Genomic DNA, 20,932 nt, shown 5'->3' with positions numbered 1-20,932 from the left:
CAGTCATGCCCGACACTTTGCAACCCCATGGATAGTAGCCTGCACCAAGCTCCTCCATCCATGGAATTTTCAAGGCAAGAAGTACTGGAGTGGGTTGCCATTTCCTTCTCCAGGGAATCTTCCCAACCCAGGGATCGAACCCAGGTATCTCACATTGTAGACAGACACTAAAGTCTCAGCCACCTGTGTTTAAAACCTGGGTTGGGATGATCCCCTGGAGAAGGGAATAGCAACCCACTCCAGTATTCTTGCCTAGAGAGCCCCATGGATAGAGGAGCCTAGTGGACTATAGTCCACAGGGTCCCAAAGAGTCAGACATGACTGAGTAATTAACACTTTCACTCTACCAGAGCACTGAGAGTGTACCATAATACACACAGAGCTAGTCTGTAGTAAGTGGGAGGGTTATTGGTTCAAGACACTGTAGAAAAACTCCCACCAATTTTTAGCTGACAGCTAAGCTACAAGCTTAGCGATGCATCTGGGCAAGACTTCAGTGGCTACAGACGACAGGAAAAGCAGACTTTACAGAATTTAGTTCAGTTCAGTTGCTCAGTTGTGTCCGACTCTTTGTGACCCCATGGACTGCAGCACGACAGGCTTCCTTGTCCATCACCAACTCCTGGAGCTTACTCAAACTCCTGTCCATCAACTCAGTGATACCATCCAACCATCTCATCCTCTGTCCATCCCCTTCTCCTCCTGCCTTCTATCTTTCCCAGCATCAAGGTCTTTTCCAATGAATCAGTTCTTCACATCAGGTGGCCAAAGTATTGGAGTTCCAGCTTCAGCATCAGTCATTCCAAAGAATATTCAGGACTGATTTCCTTTGGGATAGACTGGTCGGATCTCTTTGCAGTCCAAGGGACTCTCAAGAGTCTTCTCCAACACCACAATTCAAAAGCATCAATTCTTCGGTGCTCAGCTTTCTTTATAGTCCAATTCACATCCATATATGACTACTAGAAAAACCATAGCTTTGACTAGACGGACCTTTGTTGGCAAAGTAATGTCTCTGATTTTTAATATGCTGTCTAGGTTGACCATAACTTTTCCTCCAAGGAGCAAGCGTCTTTTAATTTCATCGCTGCAGTCATCATCTGCAGTGATTTTGGAGCCCCCAAAATAAAGTCAGCCACTGTTTCCACATCTATTTGCCATGAAGTAATGGGACCAGATGCCATGATCTTAGTTTTCTGAATGTTGAGCTTTAAGCCAACTTTTTCACTCTCCTCTTTCAATTTCATCAAGAGGCTCTTTAGTTCTTCTTTGCTTTCTGCCATAAGAGTAGTGTCATCTGCATGTCTGAGGTTACTGATATTTCTCCTGGAAATCTTGATTCCAGCTTGTGTTTCTTCCAGTCCAGCGTTTCTCATGATGCACTCTGCATATAAGTTAAATAAGCAGGGTGACAATATACAGCCTTGACGTACTCCTTTTCCTCTCTGGAACCAGTCTGTTGTTCCATGTCCATTTTTAACTGTTGCTCCCTGACCTGCATACAGATTTCTCAGGAGGCAGGTCAGGTGGTCTGGCCTTCCCATCTCTTCAAGAATTTTCCACAGTTTACTGTGATCCACACAGTCAAAGGCTTTGGCATAGTCAATAAAGCAGAAATAGATGGTTTTCTGAAACTCTCTTGCTTTTTCAATGATCCAGTGGATGTTGGCAATTTGATCTTTGGTTCCTCTGCCCTTTCTAAATCCAGCTTGAACATCTGGAAGTTCACAGTTCACGTATTCCTGAAGCCTGGATTGGAGAATTTTGAGAATTACTTTACTAGTGTGTGAGATGAGTGCAATTGTGCGGTAGTTTGAGCATTCTTTGACATTGCCTTTCTTTGGGATTGGAATGAAAACTGACCTTTTCCAGTTCTGTGGCCACTGCTGAATTTTTCAATTTGTTAGCATATTGAGTGCAGCCCTTTCACAGCATCATCTTTCAGGATTTGAAATAGCTCAACTGGAATTCCATCACCTCCACTAGCTTTGTTCATAGTGATGCTTCCTAAGGCCCACTTGACTTCACATTCCAGGATGTCTGGCTCTAGGCGAGTGATCACCATTGTGATTATCTGGGTTGTGAAGATATTTTTTGTACAGTTCTTCTGTGTATTCTTGCCACCTCTTTTTAATATCTTCTGCTTCTGTTTAGGTCCATACCATTCCTGTCCTTTATTGAGCCCATCTTTGCATGAAATGTTCCCTTGGTATCTCTAACTTTCTTGAAGAGATCTCTAGTCTTTCCCATTCTATTGCTTTCCTCTCTTTCTTTGCACTGATCACTAAGGAAGGCTTTCTTATCTCTCCTTGCTGTTCTTTGGAACTCTGCATTCAAATGGGTATATCTTACCTTTTCTCCATTGCTTTTCACTTCTCTTCCTTTCACAGCTATTTGTAAGGCCTCCTCAGACAGCCATTTTGCTTTTTTACATTTCTTTTTCTTGGGGATGGTCTTGATCCCTGTCTCCTGCACAATGTCATGAACGTCCATCTATAATTCATCAGGCACTCTGTCTATCAGATCTAGTCCCTTAAATCTATTTGTCACTTCCACTGTATAATTGTAAGGGATTTGATTTAGGTCATACCAATAAAGAGACAAATTATTTGTATGGCAAAACCAATACAGAATTGTAAAGTAAAATAAAAAATAAATAAATTAAAGAAAATTAAAGAAAAATAAAACAAAAAATTAAAAAAAAAAAATAAAAATAAATAAATAAATAAAAAGACCCAAACAGAAATTCTGGAATTGAAATATATAATAAATATTTATTGGAGGAGTTTAACGGCAGATTTGAGCTGGCAGAAAAAAGAATCATCAAAGTTGAAGACAGGTCAATTGAGATTGACCAGAATGAGGAACAGAAAGAAAAAAGAATGAAGAAAAATTCACAGAGCTTCAGAGACCTATGAGCATACCAGCATACACATAATGAGTCCCAGAAGGAGAGAAAGAGAAAGAGTAAGGGACAGAAAGTATATTTGAAGAAAACATACCTGAAATGCTCCAAAATTGATGAAAAACATGAATCTATACATCTGTGAAGCTCAACAAATTCCAAGATAAACTCAAAGAAAATCACAGCTAGACACATCATAAAACCAGAAACAAGACAAGGATTTCCATCCTTGCCACTTCAATTTCACATTGTGTTGGAGGTTCTAGCCAGGGCAATGAAGGGAGAAAAAGATGTATAAAACATCTATGTTTGAAAAGAAGTATTCATAGGTGGCATGATATTTTACACATAAAATCCAAAGGAATCACAAAAATACAATTATAACTTATAAAATCAGCAAGGTTTCAGGTCAACATACAAAAATCAACTGTACTAGCAATGAACACTCCAAACAGGAAATTAATGAAACAATTCCATTTATAATAGCATAAAAATTACTTAGGAACTAATTTAACAAAGGGGCTTCCCTGGTAGTCCAGCTGGTAAAGAATCTGCCTGCAATGCAGGAGACCTCCATTTGATTCCTGGGTCGGGAAGACCTGCTGGAGAAGGGATAGGTTACCCACTTCACTATTTTTGAGCTTCCCTGGTGGCTCAGCTGGTCCTTGGACTGTATCATCCATGGGGTCGCAAAGAGTTGGACATGACTGACTTTCACTTTCAACTTAACAAAAGATGTGCAAGACTTGTATATGTATGAAAGTATGAAAGGGAAAGTCGCTAAGTCATGCCTGACTCTTTGTGACCCCAAATATAAAGAATCCTGTGCCCATTGATCAGAAGACTTAACATTGTTAACATGGCTGCTGCTGCTGCTGCTAAGTCGCTTCAGTCATGTCCAACTCTGTGCGACCCCATAGACGGCAGCCCACCAGGCTGCTCCCCCGTCCCTGGGATTCTCAAGGCAAGAACACTGGAGTGAGTTGCCATTGCCTTCTCCAATGCATGAAAGTGAAAAGTGAAAGTGAAGTCGCTCAGTTGTGTCCAACTCTTTGCAACCCCAAGGACTGCAGCCCACCAGGCTCCTCCGTCCATGGGATTTTCCAGGCAAGAGTACTGCAATACTCCATAAATTTTTCTACAGATTCACTGCAATCCCTATCAAAATTCTAGCTGTCTTGCAGAAACGGATGAGATGATCCTAAAATCACATGAAAATTCAAAGGGTCCAGAACAACCAAAGCAAACTTGAAAAATAAAAAGAAGATGACTCACAGTTCATGATTTCAAAAAACACCCCAAAGCTATAGTAATTAAGACTGGTACTGGGGGAGGTTAAACAGAGAGATCAGAGAAATAGAACTGAGAGTCCAGAAATAAACTTAGACTTTTACAGCAATTGATTTTCAACAAGGGTGCCAAGACCACTCAAGAAAGAATAGCCTTTTCAACAGATGGTGCTGGAACAACTAGATATTAACATGTAAAAGAATGAAGTTACGCAGCCATTAAAAAGAATACATTTGAATCAGTTCTAATGAGGTGGATGAAACTGGAGCTTATTATACAGAGTGAAGTAAGCCAGAAAGAAAAACACCAATACAGTATACTAACACATATATATAGAATTTAGAAAGATGGTAATGATAACCCTGTATGCGAGACAGCAAAAGAGACACAGATGTATAGAACAGTCTTTTGGACTCTGTGGGAGAGGGAGAGGGTGGGATGATTTGGGAGAACGGCATTGAAACATGTATAATATCATATACGAAATGAATAAAAAAAATGAAGTTGGACTCCCACTTCATGTTGCATGTAAAGAAAATGAAAGTGAAAGAAAGTGAAGTCACCTGGAGTGGGTTGCCATTTCCTTCTCCAGGGGATCTTCCCGACCCAGGGATTGAACCCAGGTCTCCTGCATTGGAGGCAGACGCTTTAACCTCTGAGCCACCAGGGAAGCCTGTATGTAAAAAGTAACTCCAGATTGATCAAAGGCCAAATGTAAGAGATTAAATTATAAAACTAGAGAAAAACACAGGTGTCAATCTTCCCAATCTTAGATTAGGCAACTGTGTCTTGAATAACTCCAAAATTACAAGCAATGGCTTGTAACAGATTTGTTTTTAGCAAAAGATTAAAACTCCTGAAAACACCCTTAGATAGAATTTCTTAATTCTTTAGGTCTGTTCAGCATTTTTGGCTTCTCTAACACCTATCTGCCTGCAATGCAGGAGACCTGGGTTTGAACCCTGAGTGGGGAAGATCCCCTGGAGAAGGAAATGGCAGCACACTCCAGTATTCTTGCCTGGAAAATCCCATGGACAGAGAAGCCTGTGGACTACAGTCCATGGGGTCACAGAGTTGGACACGACTGAGCTACACAACACTTTCAACACTTATTTATTACATGTGGGGTGCCACTTACATCTTCCCTTAAGCTCCTGATGGCACATACAGACAAAAGTCTGTTTTAATAACTTTGGTAATAATAATAATGACAGATATAACACCTAACATTTAAACAGTACTTACTGTTTAAACATGGATGAATCTATAGATTAACATACTAACTGAAATACATCAGAAAGAGAAAGACAAATATCATATGATATCACTAATATGTGGAATCTAAAAAAAATGATACAAATGAACTTATTTCAGAACAGAAACAGGAGAATTCCCTGGTGGTCTAGTGGTGAGGACTCTGTGCTTCCACTGCAGGGGGCACAGGTTTGATCCCGAGTCAGGGAACTAAGGTCCTACATGCCACGCAGTGTGGCCAAAACAAAACAAACAAACAACTCAAAATAAAACCGATTCACAGACTTCAAAAATATGGTTACCAGAGGAGAAAGGTTGGGGAGGGATAAATCAGGAGTTTGGCATTAACATATACACACTGCTGTATATAAAATAGATAATCAACAAGGACCTCCTGTATAGTACAGGGAACCCTACTCAATATTCTGTAATAAGCTATATGAAAAAAGAATCTGAAAAAGAGTGGATATATGTATATGTATAACTGAATCACTTTGCTGTACACCCAAAACCAACACAACATTGCAAATCAACTATATTCTAATATTCAAAAATAAATAGCACTTACTGTTTGCCAGGCACCATCCTAAGTGCTTCACCTATATTAACTATGCAAATCCCCCTAACACATCTCTATCTCACAGATAAGAGAACTACAGCACAGACAGGTTGAATAACTTGCCCAGGGTCACCAAAGCCTACAGAGCATGGACCCCAAACTGCAAAACAGGCAGTCTTCCCCCAGAGGGTGTGCTATTCATCTGAGCAAGCGTCCTTAACTCCTCAGATCGAGGGTTCTTATAAACCATGTGGCTTTGGACTAGACTGAGGCCAAACTGCGTTTCCTAGTCCCACTCCCTCTGCCCCAGATTTTAGTCACTTTAAATTTTTATTTTAATTAATTCATTTATTTGGCTGTGCTGGGTCTTAGCTGTGGCACACAGGATCTTTAGTTGTGGCATGTGAACTCTTGGTTGTGGCATGTGCTATCTATTAATAGTTTCCTGACCAGGGATCAAACCCAGGCCCTCTGCATTGGGAGCATGGAGTCTTAACCACTGGGCCACCAGGGAAATACCTGCCTTAGATTTTTAAATCTTAGAAACTGTACTTTCAGGTATCACAGAGAAGGAGATGATTTTCATATATAAATTTGTACAAAATCACTTTTGCCTGGGGGTGAGAGTTAAGAAGAAGAAAGATTAGAATAGAGCTAAGGAAAAGATACCTTTTTCAGAACACAATAAGCAAAGACAAGGAGGAAAAAATCAGATTGGGAGGGGACAGTAGGTGATTTTCTTTAGTGAGATTTGAGGTAGAGTTACCAGGATGATGACCACAGGCCAGCAAGTAGAGGGGACTAAAAGGTATGTGGTTTTATCCATCCTCTTTCTTGTCTTTCAGCCACACCTACGGCCTCCATTACCTGGGGTCATCTCTACTGAGAGCAGGACCTCTTGGGCAACTCTAGACTCCAGCCACATTGTCCCATTGGGATGTCCCTAGCAAGGCCAATAAAAGGCAGCCATTAGTAATAAGCTATGTCTTTTTTTTCTTTTAAAGAAATGCTAACTTTCCCAAGAAGGTTTTTACATAAAATGAAGACATTTTGTGTCCAGTACATCATATTTTTCTTTTATCAGAACACTGATGAAAGAGCTCAGTGGGAGCTGACTGACAGTCTTTAGAATTGCTACTAGGGAAAGATAAGTGGTACAAGAGAGCAGTGGGAAAATACCAGTGCAGGAAAAGCTGGGTTTTGGGGGCTTTCTGTTTATTCTTTCTTGCATCAGGACAACACATGACATAAGAACTTGTGAAAAGTAAACAATACCTATGCCCCCTAAGGTCATTGTACATCATCCCTGTACCTGAATGCCTATTTACCCCAATCACTTATCATTTCAGTAAATATTTTTTGAGTGTGCACTACATGCCAGGCACTGTTCTACGCAGTGGGGTTGCACCAGTGAATGAAACAGATACAAAGGTTTGTGCTCATGAAGCATACTACTTCGTCCCTCTTTTCCTCTCCCCACTTTTCCTTCTTCATCTAGTAGAGAACATCAAGCTGTAAATTAGGAAACCTGGGTTCTGGCCCTAGCTCTGCTACAAATTAGATATATGATCTTCATTAGCATGTCCAGGCTCAGGTGTCCTCTCTGCAGTCCCTAAAGATGAACAAAACATCCATCTTGGAGTTGTGGGGAACTCCTAAATCAATCTAATATAGACTCTGTTTTCCAGGGGCTCACAGACTAGTTGGAAGGTCAGACACAGTTCCAGATAACTACAATGCAAAACTGAAGGTGACAGAAGCGAAACAGGGAAAGGTGACCAAGAAAACACGAGATCTAGGTTTCCAAACAAGTGGTACTGTCTGACTTGGGGCTTTAGTAATACAAAAGATTGGGGTATGTTTGAACAGATAGGGATAGTTTTCAAGGAAGAATGTACAGAGGGAGTAAGTAGAACAAATAGTAGTAAATGGATGATCAAGGTTCCAGTAAGGACGTTCAGTGTCGCTGGAACACATTGAAAGAGTCAAACACCAAATTCACATGCATTTTTACAAGAAACCAAGAGATTGAGACATTCTGCTCTTGACCCATAACCATGAGGTCAGTTGATGGTTTTACTCAACATTTACAACCAATAATATCATTGAGGGCTAACCAATTACACAATTCCAACAAAATACTAGGACCTCTAACTTACAGATTAAATGACTTATGCAGTGGGTATAACATATAGACAAATACGGAAGCTTTACAAGTAAACCATATTCTGTCAGATTAAAAGAATAAAACATCTATACATGTCATTGGAAATAACACTGTGGTTTCCTTCAGCCCCATGCAGTGATACAGAGGAGATCAGCATCTCTCATCCTCTGGTTACTAAGTGGTGGTGGTGTAGTTGCTCAGTCATGTCTGACTCTGTGTGACCCCATGGACTGAAGCCCGCCAGGCTCCTCTGTCCATGGGATTTCTGAGGAAATATACTGGAGTGGGTTGCCACTTCCTTCTCCAGGGGATCTTCCAAACCCATGGATTGAATCCACGTCTTCTGCATTGCAGGCAGATTCTTTAGGGACTGAGCCACCAGGGAAGCCCCATGGTTACAAACTACTGGTAATCAATGTTACTTGTTTCCTTAGGGGAAAAAAAAAAAAAAACTCCACATACTTCTGTTAGTTTTAATCAATATGTTCAATTAAAGAAATAACTAAATAGTTCCAGATCTTATTTTTAAAAAAGATGCTATTATCTATAGAAGTTTCATTTAGAATGAAACTCTTCCATCTCTCTGTCCACTCTGGGGTCTCTGGAATCAAAGAGCCCAGTAGTAGCAGCAGCAACTGCAAAACAAAATGTTTTGTCACTAGCCTGTTTTCCCTCTTACAATTACTTGCCTTCCTTGTTCCTTTCACTCCATTCCTTGGGTGTTAACCAACATTTCTACCCATGTTTGGGTTATTGTTGCTTTGTGATAAGCCAATCCAAAATTCAGTGGTGCAAAATGACCATTTAAATGTGCTCTCAGATTCTGTTCGGGAACTCAGGATATGGCAGGGATGTCTTGCTTCTACTCCATGATGTCTGGAGTCTCAGCTGGGAAGACAGAGCAGCTGGGGGACTCTGATCATCTAGAGGTGTCTTCGTTCTCCAGTCTTCTGGTTGATGTCTGCTATTAGCTGGGATGTCAGCTGAGGCTGTTGACCAGAGGACCTGTAGGTAGCCTCACCATAGGCTTAGGCTTCCTCAAAACAAGGCAGCCTCAGGGAAGTCAAACTTCTTACATAGCAGCTTAGGACTCTAAAGATCAATGTCCCTGAAGATAAGTCACAAGCCATGCTGCCTCTTATGGCCTCAGAAGTCACAGACTCTCATTTCTTCCTATTCTGTTGATTTAGATAATAGAAGTCTGTCCAGACTTAAAGCAGAGGGGACATTAACCCTACTTTTCAATGGAAGAGTGGCAAGGTCACATTATAGAAGAGAGCATGGGATGAGACATACTATTCTGGCCATCTCCGAAAAAGACAATGTTTTCCCTCCCATCCATTTATCTTGCTGAAGTATACTTTGATGATTTTTCTTTTTTTTTTTAGGAAAAACACCTGAGAAGACTGCTATTTCTCATTGAGGCTCCTAAGTTCTAATAGAGGGTAACTAGATGCTTTCATCTACACCCAGCCTTCAATCTTTCCTATTCAACACATCTAGCCATTTCTCTGCTATATACAGCTCCTGTCAGAAAGGAAATTTGGTCTCCTATAGGCTGCTGGACTTGGCACTAATCACTCTGAGGAGAAAAGCAGCCACTCACATATGGGAGCTGTCCTGGCCCTCAGCTAGGTCTTGGTGTTCTCCTGATGAGTGTAATATAACCAATTTCACAGACCATAAACATCAAACAAGGCCACTCCGTGACAAAATCAAGACCACTGCATCCATGTCTGAAAAGAGACAAAACGCCAACTTTGATCAAACCACAAAATGGCCAAAACACCCTCCTATCCTGGCTAATAGCTTCTACTTTACCAATTAGCCTCTTTCTAGTCTATTCTCCTCCTCCTGCTGCTGCTGCTGCTAGATAAGATTAATTAAGATACCCAATCATGGAATTATCCCTATGTATTGTCTGTTGCTTCCTAACAGAATGCAATTCAGAACGAAGCCTCACTTTAAATTCTGCCACAAATCACCTAATACAAGTCCAAATCCTATAATAAGTCCTTTCTAACACCCTTTGAGATATTCCACCAGCTCCCTGTGGTGTGCATTCTGCCTCAACTCAGTAAGTAAGCAACCGACTTACTCAAACACAGGTATGTTCCTGGTGGTCTTCAGCTGCAGTGCACTGGTGACTCCTCTAAGGACCTTGAAATTAGAAAACACATTTCTGGCAAGGCCATTTCTGATCTTCTGATCTCCAGCTTTCAGTAAGACTTTTACATGCAGTTTTGGAAGACAATTATATGAGTTCTTTGGATCTCTGAAAGCTATTAAAATGCTCCCATAGATTGTGTGTGTGTGTGCGTGCGCGTGTGCATGCGTGCGTGCGTGCGTGTGTGTGTGTGTGTGTGTGTGTGTGTGTAGGTTATCAGGGTTTCTTCATCATATTACCAAGTACAGAAAAGTCATTATGATACATAGTAGCAATAACTCTCCTGTCTCCAACAGGTCACAGGATCTAAGGGCAACCTGGCTGCAGGCACATGGTCGTTTAGGCCTCTACTGTGCGAAAAGCAGTAAGTTATACACCTAGCAACTGGTTCATCAGTTGCAGACTCCAGATTCTAGAATATATTTGTGTCTCCTCTTCCTCCTGTTTTTTTTTCTCATCTTATTTTCAAAGAAACAACATGACATTAACTATGATAATTACCCTTCTCTCCTCTACTTTATAATGCTCATTCACTTGATGTAAGAATTCTCATCCTCAGAAAAAACATTCCAAAGAAAACAATGACATCCATAGCCTTGTGGTTAAGGGCTGGATTGAAAACCTCACTCCACTTCAGGTTAGAGATACATACTGATTTAAAGTTAGGGACTTCCTGGCAGTCCAGTGGTTAAGAATCTGCCTTCCAATGTAGGGGACATGGGTTTTATCCTTGGTCGGGGAACTAAGATCCCACATGCCATAAGGCAACTAAGCCTGCATGCTGCAACAAGAGAAGTCCACGTGTTACAACGAAGAACCAATGCAGCCAAAAATAAAAAATAAAGTTGCTTAGGGAATCAGCCGTAACAAGCAGAAAGTTCAGATTAGAAGAAATCTTGTCTGAATCTGAATTCAGGAGTGATCATGTGTTTGCTGCTCTGACACACCTGGCCGCAAATTCCCTTTAGCATCCATCGGTCTGCTCTCAGGATCCATAAGCTACTGAGTGTTCGAGCAACAAAATTAAATTATTCCTACTTAGGAATCACTTAGGACACAGTGATGCATAGTTCAAACTAACACAGGTTTCTTTCATTCCTTTTTATCCACTCACATTCCATTGAAAACTATACTGTCTAAAAGACTAAGTGCGAATTAGGCAGAGATGAGAACTGGTGAGGAGGGGAGGAATCAGTGTACAACTCACCAACCATATGTGAAATTTAATTGATATTCAAGAGGCATGTGTGTGATTACTGATGGAGTTCAGAACATGCTACCCCAAAATATGGTGCCATGGCATACTGAATATTTTAAAGCTGAAGGAGTTTGAGTAAATGGCAGAAACAAGGTCACTTGACCCCTTCGCCCCTCTTCTCTCCTGAAACAGGTCATAAAATCCTCATGTGAGAGGTTCCTTCCATATATTCAGAGGAGAGGATAATTTTTCTCTCCAAATACAAAGGGATGCAGAGAAAATCCTAACAAACAGGACTTGCTAAGTCTCCCCCAGTTTACCATACTTCCCTTGTACTCCTTAATTTGTCTTATTTCTCCATAAATTCCCACTCTTTGTCAAACCTAACATAAAATTTTGTTGTTTGTTTAGCCACTAAGTCATGTCACCTGGGAAGCCAGCATAAAATACTGAACTCAGTTTCTTTGGGTCTTTATTTGCCTGTGACGGCTCCCATGTCATGTAAAACTTACATTAAATACATTTGTATGCTTCTCTCTTGTTAATCTGTCTTTGTCCAGTTTAATTTTCAGACATAGCCAGGGACCTTGAGACAGTAGAGGAAAACTTTTTCCTACCCTTACAGTGTCCTGCTGCTTCCTTTGTAATGGAAGACCTGCAGACTTCTGAAATATCCAGGTCACTCGTCATCCTAGCATCTTGCTGGTCACTGAAAAAGCTCAGAGTAGACCTAAGCCAGTTTATTTGGACTTTTTTGTGTGCATTTTATGTATGTCTGCATGATTGGTCTTGAGGTTTTGTTTTGCTTCATAACTGGCCTGGGGAGAGATTTGGGAGCCGACACTAACAGGTCTAGAATGAGTGACATTTCTGAAAAATGTGTCCTGATCTTTTTCAGGCCCATGGAAGCGTTTGGAGGGTAGGCAGAACTAGGGACTGCCATTCCCTGGTGACACAGTAGTAAAGCATCTACCTGCCAATTCAGGAGACCTGGGTTTCATCCCTAATGAGGAAGATCCCCTGGAGAAGGAAATGGCAACCCACTCCAGCATTCTTGCCTGAGGAATCCCATGGACAGAGGAGCCTGGTGGGCTACAAGTCCACAGGGTCACAAAAGAGTTGGACATGACCTACTGCCTAACAACAGCAACTCTCCAGTAGGCTGTTTAGGTCAATCTATAAAAGAAGCTTTCATGTTAATCTCTGGCACAGTAAGGTTTCTGGTTCCCTTTGTGCTCTAGAGTGAATAAACTGATTATTTCTTCTGAAGAGGGAGGGATTTCATTGACGGTGAAAAAATAAAAAATAAACTACCTATCACACTATCTCAATTCTGGCTCCTTATACAACTATTTCTGTGTTGATTAGATTGTCCCAACTGTCCTTTCATTTTTTAACTTCAAACATAATTACCAGAAGTTAGAACACCTCATTTTTTTTTTTTTTGGTGATGACACAAGTGTGAGTTCTGTAAATAACTAGCTGTGTATGTGACTGTGTGCTAAGTAGCTTCAGTCAATGTCTGCCTCTTTGTGACTCCATGGACTATAGCCCACCAGACTCCTCTGTCCATGGGATTCTCCAGGCAAGAACACTGGAATGGACTGCCATGCCCTCATCCATTCCTGACCCAGTGTTTGAACCCATATTATGTCTCCTGCATTGGCAGGCGAGTTCTTTATCACTAGAGCCACCTGAGGAGCACAAATAATTACCTATTTGAATATAACTCAGAAAGGGATCTGAAAAGAAAACTATTGTGTTTTTTAAATGATTTAAGAAACTCTGATCCCCATGAGTGAAAAAAAACGGATGCTCATCCATTTAAAACATACAAATGAACAACCAAAACACACCTGTTTTATTTCATATCTACCATGGCTTAATTCAGACTTGTTTAACCTTTAGGAATATGCTTACTCTCCCCTAGAGATGTCCTTTCTGGTTACTAATCTCAGTTCTGTTTAGACTAGTACTTCTCTAAGTGTGTTCCGAGAATGCCCAGAATGAGTAGTATCAGCATCTCCTGGGAACGTGTAGGAAACGTAAATTTGGGGGCCAATGCCAGACCCACTGAATCAGCAACTCTTTGGTGGAATTCAGCAATCTGAGCTTTAGCAAGTCCTCCAGCTGATTCTGATGCACAGGAAAGTTTGAGAACCAGTGACCTGGACTGCCTGCTATACTGCTGTTTCTCTGGCAAACAAAGCAGCAGGTATAAAGATTCAAAAGTTTTAAAAGATAGCTTAGAATTTCAAGTAAATTCACAATTCCCAGCTGTGAACTGAGTTTGCTAGAAAACCAAATAGCTGGCACAGAAGCGTTTCAAATGCTTAGACCAGACAGCCCTTGAGTTCTGCCATTTTAGTCCTACCCAGAGCTCGGAGAAGGCAATGGTAACCCACTCCAGTACTCTTGCCTGGAAAATCGCATGGACGGAGGAGCCTGGCAGGCTGCAGTCCACGGGGTCGCTAAGAGTCGGACACAAATGAGCGACTTCCGTTTCACTTTGCACTTTCATGCATTGGAGCAGGAAATGGCAACCTACTCCAGTGTTCTTGCCAGGAGAATCCCAGGGACAGGGGAGCCTGGTGGGCTTCCGTCTACGGGATCACACAGAGTCGGACACGACTCAAACGACTTAGCAGCAGCAGCAGCAGCAGCAGAGCTTGCAGGCTATGCATGTAAAGGGAGGTCTTGATCTTTGGTAAGACTGACTCTCCAGCAGGGGTCCTGGAAGTGCCACTGTGATGGATAAATGCTCTCACCAGGTATAAACGAGTATGAGCCTTACGTGCTACTCAGTCACACTCCAGATAGCTGAGCTAACCAGGAAGGGAACGTGCTTGGAGAAAACTGCACATAGTTTTGCCCTGTTTATTTTATCTTTAAAATGGATGTCAAATCATCACATCAAAGATCATAGTAGATGGCGCCCTCAGGAGTGTTTGTGGCCCCCGACAGGTTTTCAAAACACTTTATCTCCTTGTATTGTAACTGCCTGTCTCAAAATGCATACTGTAACTGACAGGCTGTAATTGTCGAGGAAAAACGTTAATTCGTTTCCTCATACAGAGCTTCCAGTGCAATACCCAAAACAGCGCAAGTGCTTGGTAATTTGTCAAAAGGGAGTCAACTCGTCCAAAGTAGAATCTGAAACCAGGGGCTCAATAAAATCACTCCAATAAAATTATCCCATATAGGTACAATTCGCATGTGCCGGTGCCCCGCCAACAAAATGTTTTTTCACTCTGCTGATTTTACCTTCCATTCATCTGTTCGCCACCTCCCCTATCCCCAAACACTACAAAGAAGATTCACACACTCATCACCTACACAATATAATTACATACCCTCTTCCAACACCGTTGTCATCACTTCTCGCCGCCGGGTCCGTCAGGCTGTCAGTTCCCCCGACTCCTCATCCCCTTTCACTTCGGTTCCCCTGTTCCAGCGCGACTGGAGGCCAGAACGTGCCTACACCTTCAGCTCAAAACACGTGTTACAAACTTCCGCCTCCTCTGCTCTCCTGGTGCCGGCCGACGGTCCCTGCTTTCCAGCCTCGGAGAGAAGCTGCACCGGCAGTGGCCAGACTCAGTCAGCCGGTGGCCCTTACTTAGGATCGGTCATAATAGAAAAAAGCACTGCATAGTTCCCGGATGCCCTGGGGCGACGTACAAAGGAGCTCCCACAATCCTCTTCGCTTCCGCTTGTTCCACCCCCAAACCCCGGCATTAACCCCTTCACGTCCATGTTTCTTGGCCTGTCGACGACACCTGGCACGCAGATTGCACCATGGGGAGATCCCCGACACTTATGTGGTAAAAGACGTGAAGGGTGGGACCTCCAGTTATAGGCTTCCCAGGTGGCACTAGTGGTAGCGAACCTGCCTGCTAATGCATGAACATAAGAAGCACAGGTTCGATCCCTAGGAATGGCAACCCACTCCCATAATCTAGCATGCTCTATTCTATAGGATTGTACAGAGTCCGACCCGATTTAGCACGCAAGTAGGTCCCTCAATTATCGTTATCTCGTTTTTGCAACTTGCTTGTAAACTGACTTGTAAGCTTACCTACTCATTCATAAATAAGACCTTAATATACCTGTTAAGTTGACAACATGAACAGTTCACAGTGATGCCTTTAAATTTCTGAACCAACTGACACTCTAAATTTGCTGGTTTTGACTGTTCACCTTGATCCTGTGCCTTTTCTACCCTCCATTTCCCATCTCCTTTTAGTTCTTGTCTGACTATTTAACTGCATGCCTCAATGGTTAAGGGTACTGATTTTGTAAACCGGGCTTTTGGGGTTTGAATCTCCACTCTACCATTTATCCAACCATGGAATCTAGGTTAAAGGATTTAAGCACGCTATTCCTTGACTTCCTCATCTGTAAAATGGGTATAATAGTAAGATCTACCTGTAGAGTTGTAGTGAGAATTTTAAAAGTCATATGCAGGCAGCACCTAGAACATTGCCTAGCAAAGAGTTAAGTGGTATATTGGAATAGAAATTACAATTATTGACGTTGATGGATATGTCTTCTCAGTTAAGACCTTCTAGCTGATAAAGTGCAAATGATAATCATGGTTAACATTTGATTATCTGTGAACTAGGTACTATGTTAAGTGCTTTACATCCATTTCTGTTGTTTAATCCTCATGGTCTTTGGTAGTAGTTGTATTATCCTTCTCTCCCCTCCTTTGTTTTTCTAAGCAACTAAGAAAATTCAGAACTGTGAGATTGCAGATAACTCAGACCTACTAACAAACAGAGCCGAGACTTAAAACTCTGATTTGTCTTGTGTGCGTTAGTTGCTCAGTCATGTCCGACTCTCTCTGATTCTGTGGACCATAGCCAACAAGGCTCCTCTGTCCATGGAATTCTCCAGGCAAGAATACTGGAGTGGGTCGCCATCCCCTACTCCAGGGGATCTTTCCTACCCGGGGATCGAACCCAGGTCTCCTGCATTGCAGGCAGATTCTTTACCATCTGAGCTACCAGGGAAGGCATTTTAGATAAGACTTGACCCTTCTCAAATATCACTGAGAAAACTGCCATAAATTCTTTATGAGTGCTCTTCTTTTCCATAAGAGTTCCCTCAATATCCGTGCAGGTCAGGAAGGCTAAGTTCTCTTCAGAGGCAGAAGGACAGCAGACAGTAAAGCAAGGGTCTCTCCCCTGAAGGCTGGCTGCAAAGATGACTAAAATAGCAAGTCATAATGAACTCAATTATTGTGCCCCACTGTGCCACACAGGGCCTATTACTGTCCATACTACCTAAGACCACTGGAGATAAAAGGTCCAGGATACCCACCTCACCTCATCATTCTCTAAAGCTTGGATATTATTAAAGATATTGCTTATTTTAGGATGGCACCAAGAGACTCTTTAATATACTATTCTGACTTCAGCCAAAGTGGTAGTAATTTCCACATTAGCAGCAGGTAGAATCAGGTATTTCTACCTCAGCCCAAGAGCGCAACGAAATCTCCTCTTTCCTAGTTGAAAACAAAAAAGGAATCCCCTCTTTTCCCTCAGATCCTACAGTACCAGGGTCTTGTTATTCTCGCTCCACACGTACCTACTCCCACCTCCCAACTGATGCTCAGGCAGTTCACAGTGTTGGGTTTTTTTTTCCAGGAGAAAGGCTGCTGATGGTAAAGGGACTGGTAAGGAAAAAGAATGTAAGTCCCCAAGTTTGCTGAAGGTAAACCAAGTACTGCTTTGTCCCTACCCCTGTACCCATTTTGTAGCTCCCTGACCTTCTTTACTCCCTTTGGCATTTCAGAACTCATTACCCTGCACACCCAGGAAAGCCTTTGGACTTGAATTGCCAAAGAATCAACTTGTCTTTTTTTTCTTCACAATCCCCAACAATAGCATGGATGGCTAGTCTTGTGTGTGTGTGTGTTTAATATGGACCATTTTTAAAAAGTTTTTATTGACTCTGTTACAGCATGGCTTCAGGTTTTTTTGAAATATGTATTTATCTGGCTGTATTGGGTCTTAGTTTCAGCACATAGAATCTTTAATCTTGGGCATACAGGATTTTTTTTAGCTATGGCATGTAGGATCTAGTTCCCTGACCAGGGATTGAACCCAGGCCCCCTGCATTGGGAGCATGGAGTCTTAGCAACTGGACCACCAGGGAAGTCCCTGCTTCAGTTTTATGTTTTGGTTTTTTTGGTCATGAGGCATGTGGGATCTCAGCTCCCCACTGGGAATCAAACTCGCACCCTCTGCATTGGAAGATAATGTCTTAACCACTGGACTGCCAGGTAAGTCCCTGGGCTTGGTCTTCTACTCAAAATGGCTAAGTTTAGATTCTTCTCCCATATAGGCCATCACACTGATACAACATTGTGGGTCAGCTATGCCAGTATTCTTGCCTGGGAAATCCCATGGACAGAGGAGCCTGGTGGGCTAGAGTTCTTGTGGTTGAAAAGAGCTGGACACAACTAAGCAACTGAGCACACAGCACATGCTCCTATAAATTGTTTTTTAAAAGTTTGTGTGTGTGTTAGTCATTCATGTGACCCCCATTGACTGTAGCCCTTCAGGTTCCTCTGTCCATGGAATTTTCCAGTGGCTAAGTTTAAAAAGATAAAGGAGAGAGAGAGAGGATGAGAAAGCTTTTATCTTAATTTCCCCCATTATTTCTAGTGTCAGACTATTAGAAAGTGTCAGCATAGGGGTAAAGCTGAGAGAAGTCCAGTTCCAGAAGTCAGGAAATCTTCCCTGGCACAAAGCATAAGTATCGACAGAAGGAAAACAAGCAGACAGTGGTGTCTCTAGGGCCAGTAGAAATAAAGCAGAGAGGTTGGGTGCAGATCTCAGACATAAACAAGAGACCCTACACTTATAGCTCCTTTCATCCTAAACCCCATATTCCCATTCCAGAGATTTCATCTGCCTCAAATTCTTACCAATTTGGTTCTTTGACTTCTGGGCAACTTGCCCTGATCACAGAAGCCACCACCAGCTGCTATTGCTTTGCAAAAAGAGTAGGTAAGGGGAGAGGATATGCCTTATTCCTAAACCCAATTTTAGAAAGGGAGATGTGTTTCCAGTATCTCATCCCAGATGTTCTCATAACGTAATTTTCAGAACTGTCATATGTAGTTTGTGTTCAAGTTCTGCTGTGCTTTCTGTGGTATTTTTCAGTTATGTGTTTTTAAGGGCTCATCTGGGGTCCTAATACACATATGACAATGTTTCTATACTGTAGGGTACACACACTCCTGGTGACCAGTTCAGGCTCCCTATACAAGGCAGATGGACCAATTCCCCCAGCAGCTGTGCGTGTTAGCAGCTAACTACAGCTGCTTCCTTTTCTGGGTAATTGCACTCTGTAGAATAAAAGCTTCAGTACTGTTACAAGACTCATGCTCCCCACACACCCCTGCAACCTAAAAAATGAAAATGAGGCCCAGCCTATTCCTAACTTCTCTTGTCTTGCTGATATCAACAGACCACATTCTCTCAAATTAGAAAGTAAATTCATTCATGCTTCATGGTAGTTATTTTTCACTACAGACTATGGGGGAAAAACTTATAATTGTTAGAAAAAGCTATTTGAAACTTGTTAAAATTTTGGTTAGATTATAATTATTTTGTGATAGATAGTCCTGCTCTAATAGCATGAATTGTAAATTGATCAGTTGTTGGCTATTTCATTTCTGTTGACTGTAAGCTGTTACTGAAGATGGCCAAGAACAAGCCCAAGGTTGTGTATCTGATAAGGATACGCTAATTAATCTAGAAATGTTAAGAAAAGCAGACAAGACTACCAATTTGCAAATAATAAAAATATATCCTAAAATAATTCTGGTATAATTCAGAAGATATATTGGGATCATTATTATAAACCTTGATCATAATATTGTAGAAGTGTGTAGGTATTGGTTGAATAAGGTTCAGGTTGAAAAAGTGCTCAGGTTAAAAATGATCAGATTTTTTAATTTACGTTTGCAGACATACAAAATCCTTAACTTCTGGCATCACATTCAGTTTCTTCCTCCAACACATAAATCCTATTATAGAGCCTTTGTAAAACCACCATACCAAAACGGCTGGCTAAATCCACTCTTCTGGCTTAAAAGAGCCAAGGTGATTTTTTTCACTGGGATTATACCCTCAATTAACTTCCATCGAATTTAAGACCCAAACATATCTGAAAACTTATTTCTCTGTGTATTTTAATATATTGCTTTTAGTGTGACCTCTGATCATTAATTCCCTTTCATTTATTATTTACATGTATTTATTTGTATATTTTATGTTGTTATTTATTATTTCGGCCTTCCCTGTGGCTCAGCTGGTAAAGAATCCACCTGCAATGCAGGAGACCTGGGCTTGATCCCTTTCAATTCCTTTTTACTTGTTACTTTGCTAAATATATTTATTTTATCCTCCCTTGAAAAAAATCAGATTATGGAAGGTCTTTTAAGTGGTGGTTTTTGATTTGGTAACTGAAATAAACATTTCCTATTTCATAAGAGGAAAATATCATTATTTAAAAATTTATACTGATCTGAAAACTATTGGTTGTTTCTGAAAAGTCCTTTCTACATTAGTCAAATAAATCTCAGTATTTATAGGGCTTGTTCAGTATTTTAGTTCTGTACAAGATTTTCAGTATAGCATAGGAAAGAATACTCTGTTAACTTGCTTAACACAGGCATACTGAAGAGAAGAAATGACTTTCCTAACTTATCTGTAATCATTGTTAAGTGAAGTCTTGGTAAGAACAATTAAAGAATGGTGAGTTACTCATTAAAATTTTTGAAGTACTAAAGCATTGGAATTGATAGAATTATACAGGAGAATAATATAACTTATTTTCAGAAATAATTAGAAAATTGTATGAGGGTAGATATGTAAATTTTATTATAACAGTACCCTCTGTTGGTATTTCTCAAAAATTTTCTGCCTATCAACCCTTAAAGGTTTCTAAAATTGTAAATGATTAATTATCACATTATCCATTTCTAATAAAAACATTTTCTAAGTCCTTCATCTGTCTTTCATCATTTACCAGTTTTACCATAGAAATGATATGGAATTTCAGTGTCACTGTTGATACACAATGCCCATCTTTTCCCGCCTAGTTGACAGATAAGCATATTCTAAAATCCCAAGCCAAATGTCACTGCCTCTGTGAAGACCTTCCCAGTCTCCTTTTTCCTAGGCAGAATTCATCCTTTTCTTAAATGTGCACTCATAGGTCTTTATACATACCTCTTTTAGACCTTGCATCTCACTGTATTATAATTATATGTTGTATAAGTTAACAACTGTTTTTTCATGTCATTAAGAAACCCATTATTTTTCTATTATATAAAAAATCCAAAAGTAGGCAGTTCAGTGTTGTTACAGCTTCTC

The 20,932-nt window shown here is 41.0% G+C and overlaps 2 long non-coding RNA genes across 4 annotated transcripts in view; one reads left to right on the top strand and one right to left on the bottom strand.

Moving 5' to 3' along the window:
• The window catches only part of LOC120881336, a 30,512-nt gene extending 15,272 nt beyond the window's left edge, over nt 1–15,240 (bottom strand). The window contains exon 1 of one of the 3 annotated variants that reach the window (XR_005725289.1): nt 14,894–15,240. This is a non-coding gene — a long non-coding RNA (uncharacterized LOC120881336). The remainder of the gene's footprint in view (nt 1–14,893) is intronic. The other 2 variants (XR_005725291.1, XR_005725290.1) reach the window with 2 other exon arrangements.
• Nucleotides 15,241–17,788: 2,548 nt separating this feature from the next.
• LOC120881335 lies at nt 17,789–20,564 on the top strand. The gene is made up of 2 exons (XR_005725288.1): nt 17,789–17,826; nt 20,229–20,564. It is a non-coding gene; the product is annotated as an uncharacterized LOC120881335 (long non-coding RNA).
• The last annotated feature ends 368 nt before the right edge of the window (nt 20,565–20,932 follow it).

The sequence above is a fragment of the Oryx dammah genome, unplaced genomic scaffold (assembly GCF_014754425.2).
Source record: "Oryx dammah isolate SB20612 unplaced genomic scaffold, SCBI_Odam_1.1 HiC_scaffold_23, whole genome shotgun sequence".
Classification (NCBI taxonomy): Eukaryota; Metazoa; Chordata; class Mammalia; order Artiodactyla; family Bovidae; genus Oryx; species Oryx dammah.
This window is presented reverse-complemented; position numbering and strand designations above follow the sequence as displayed.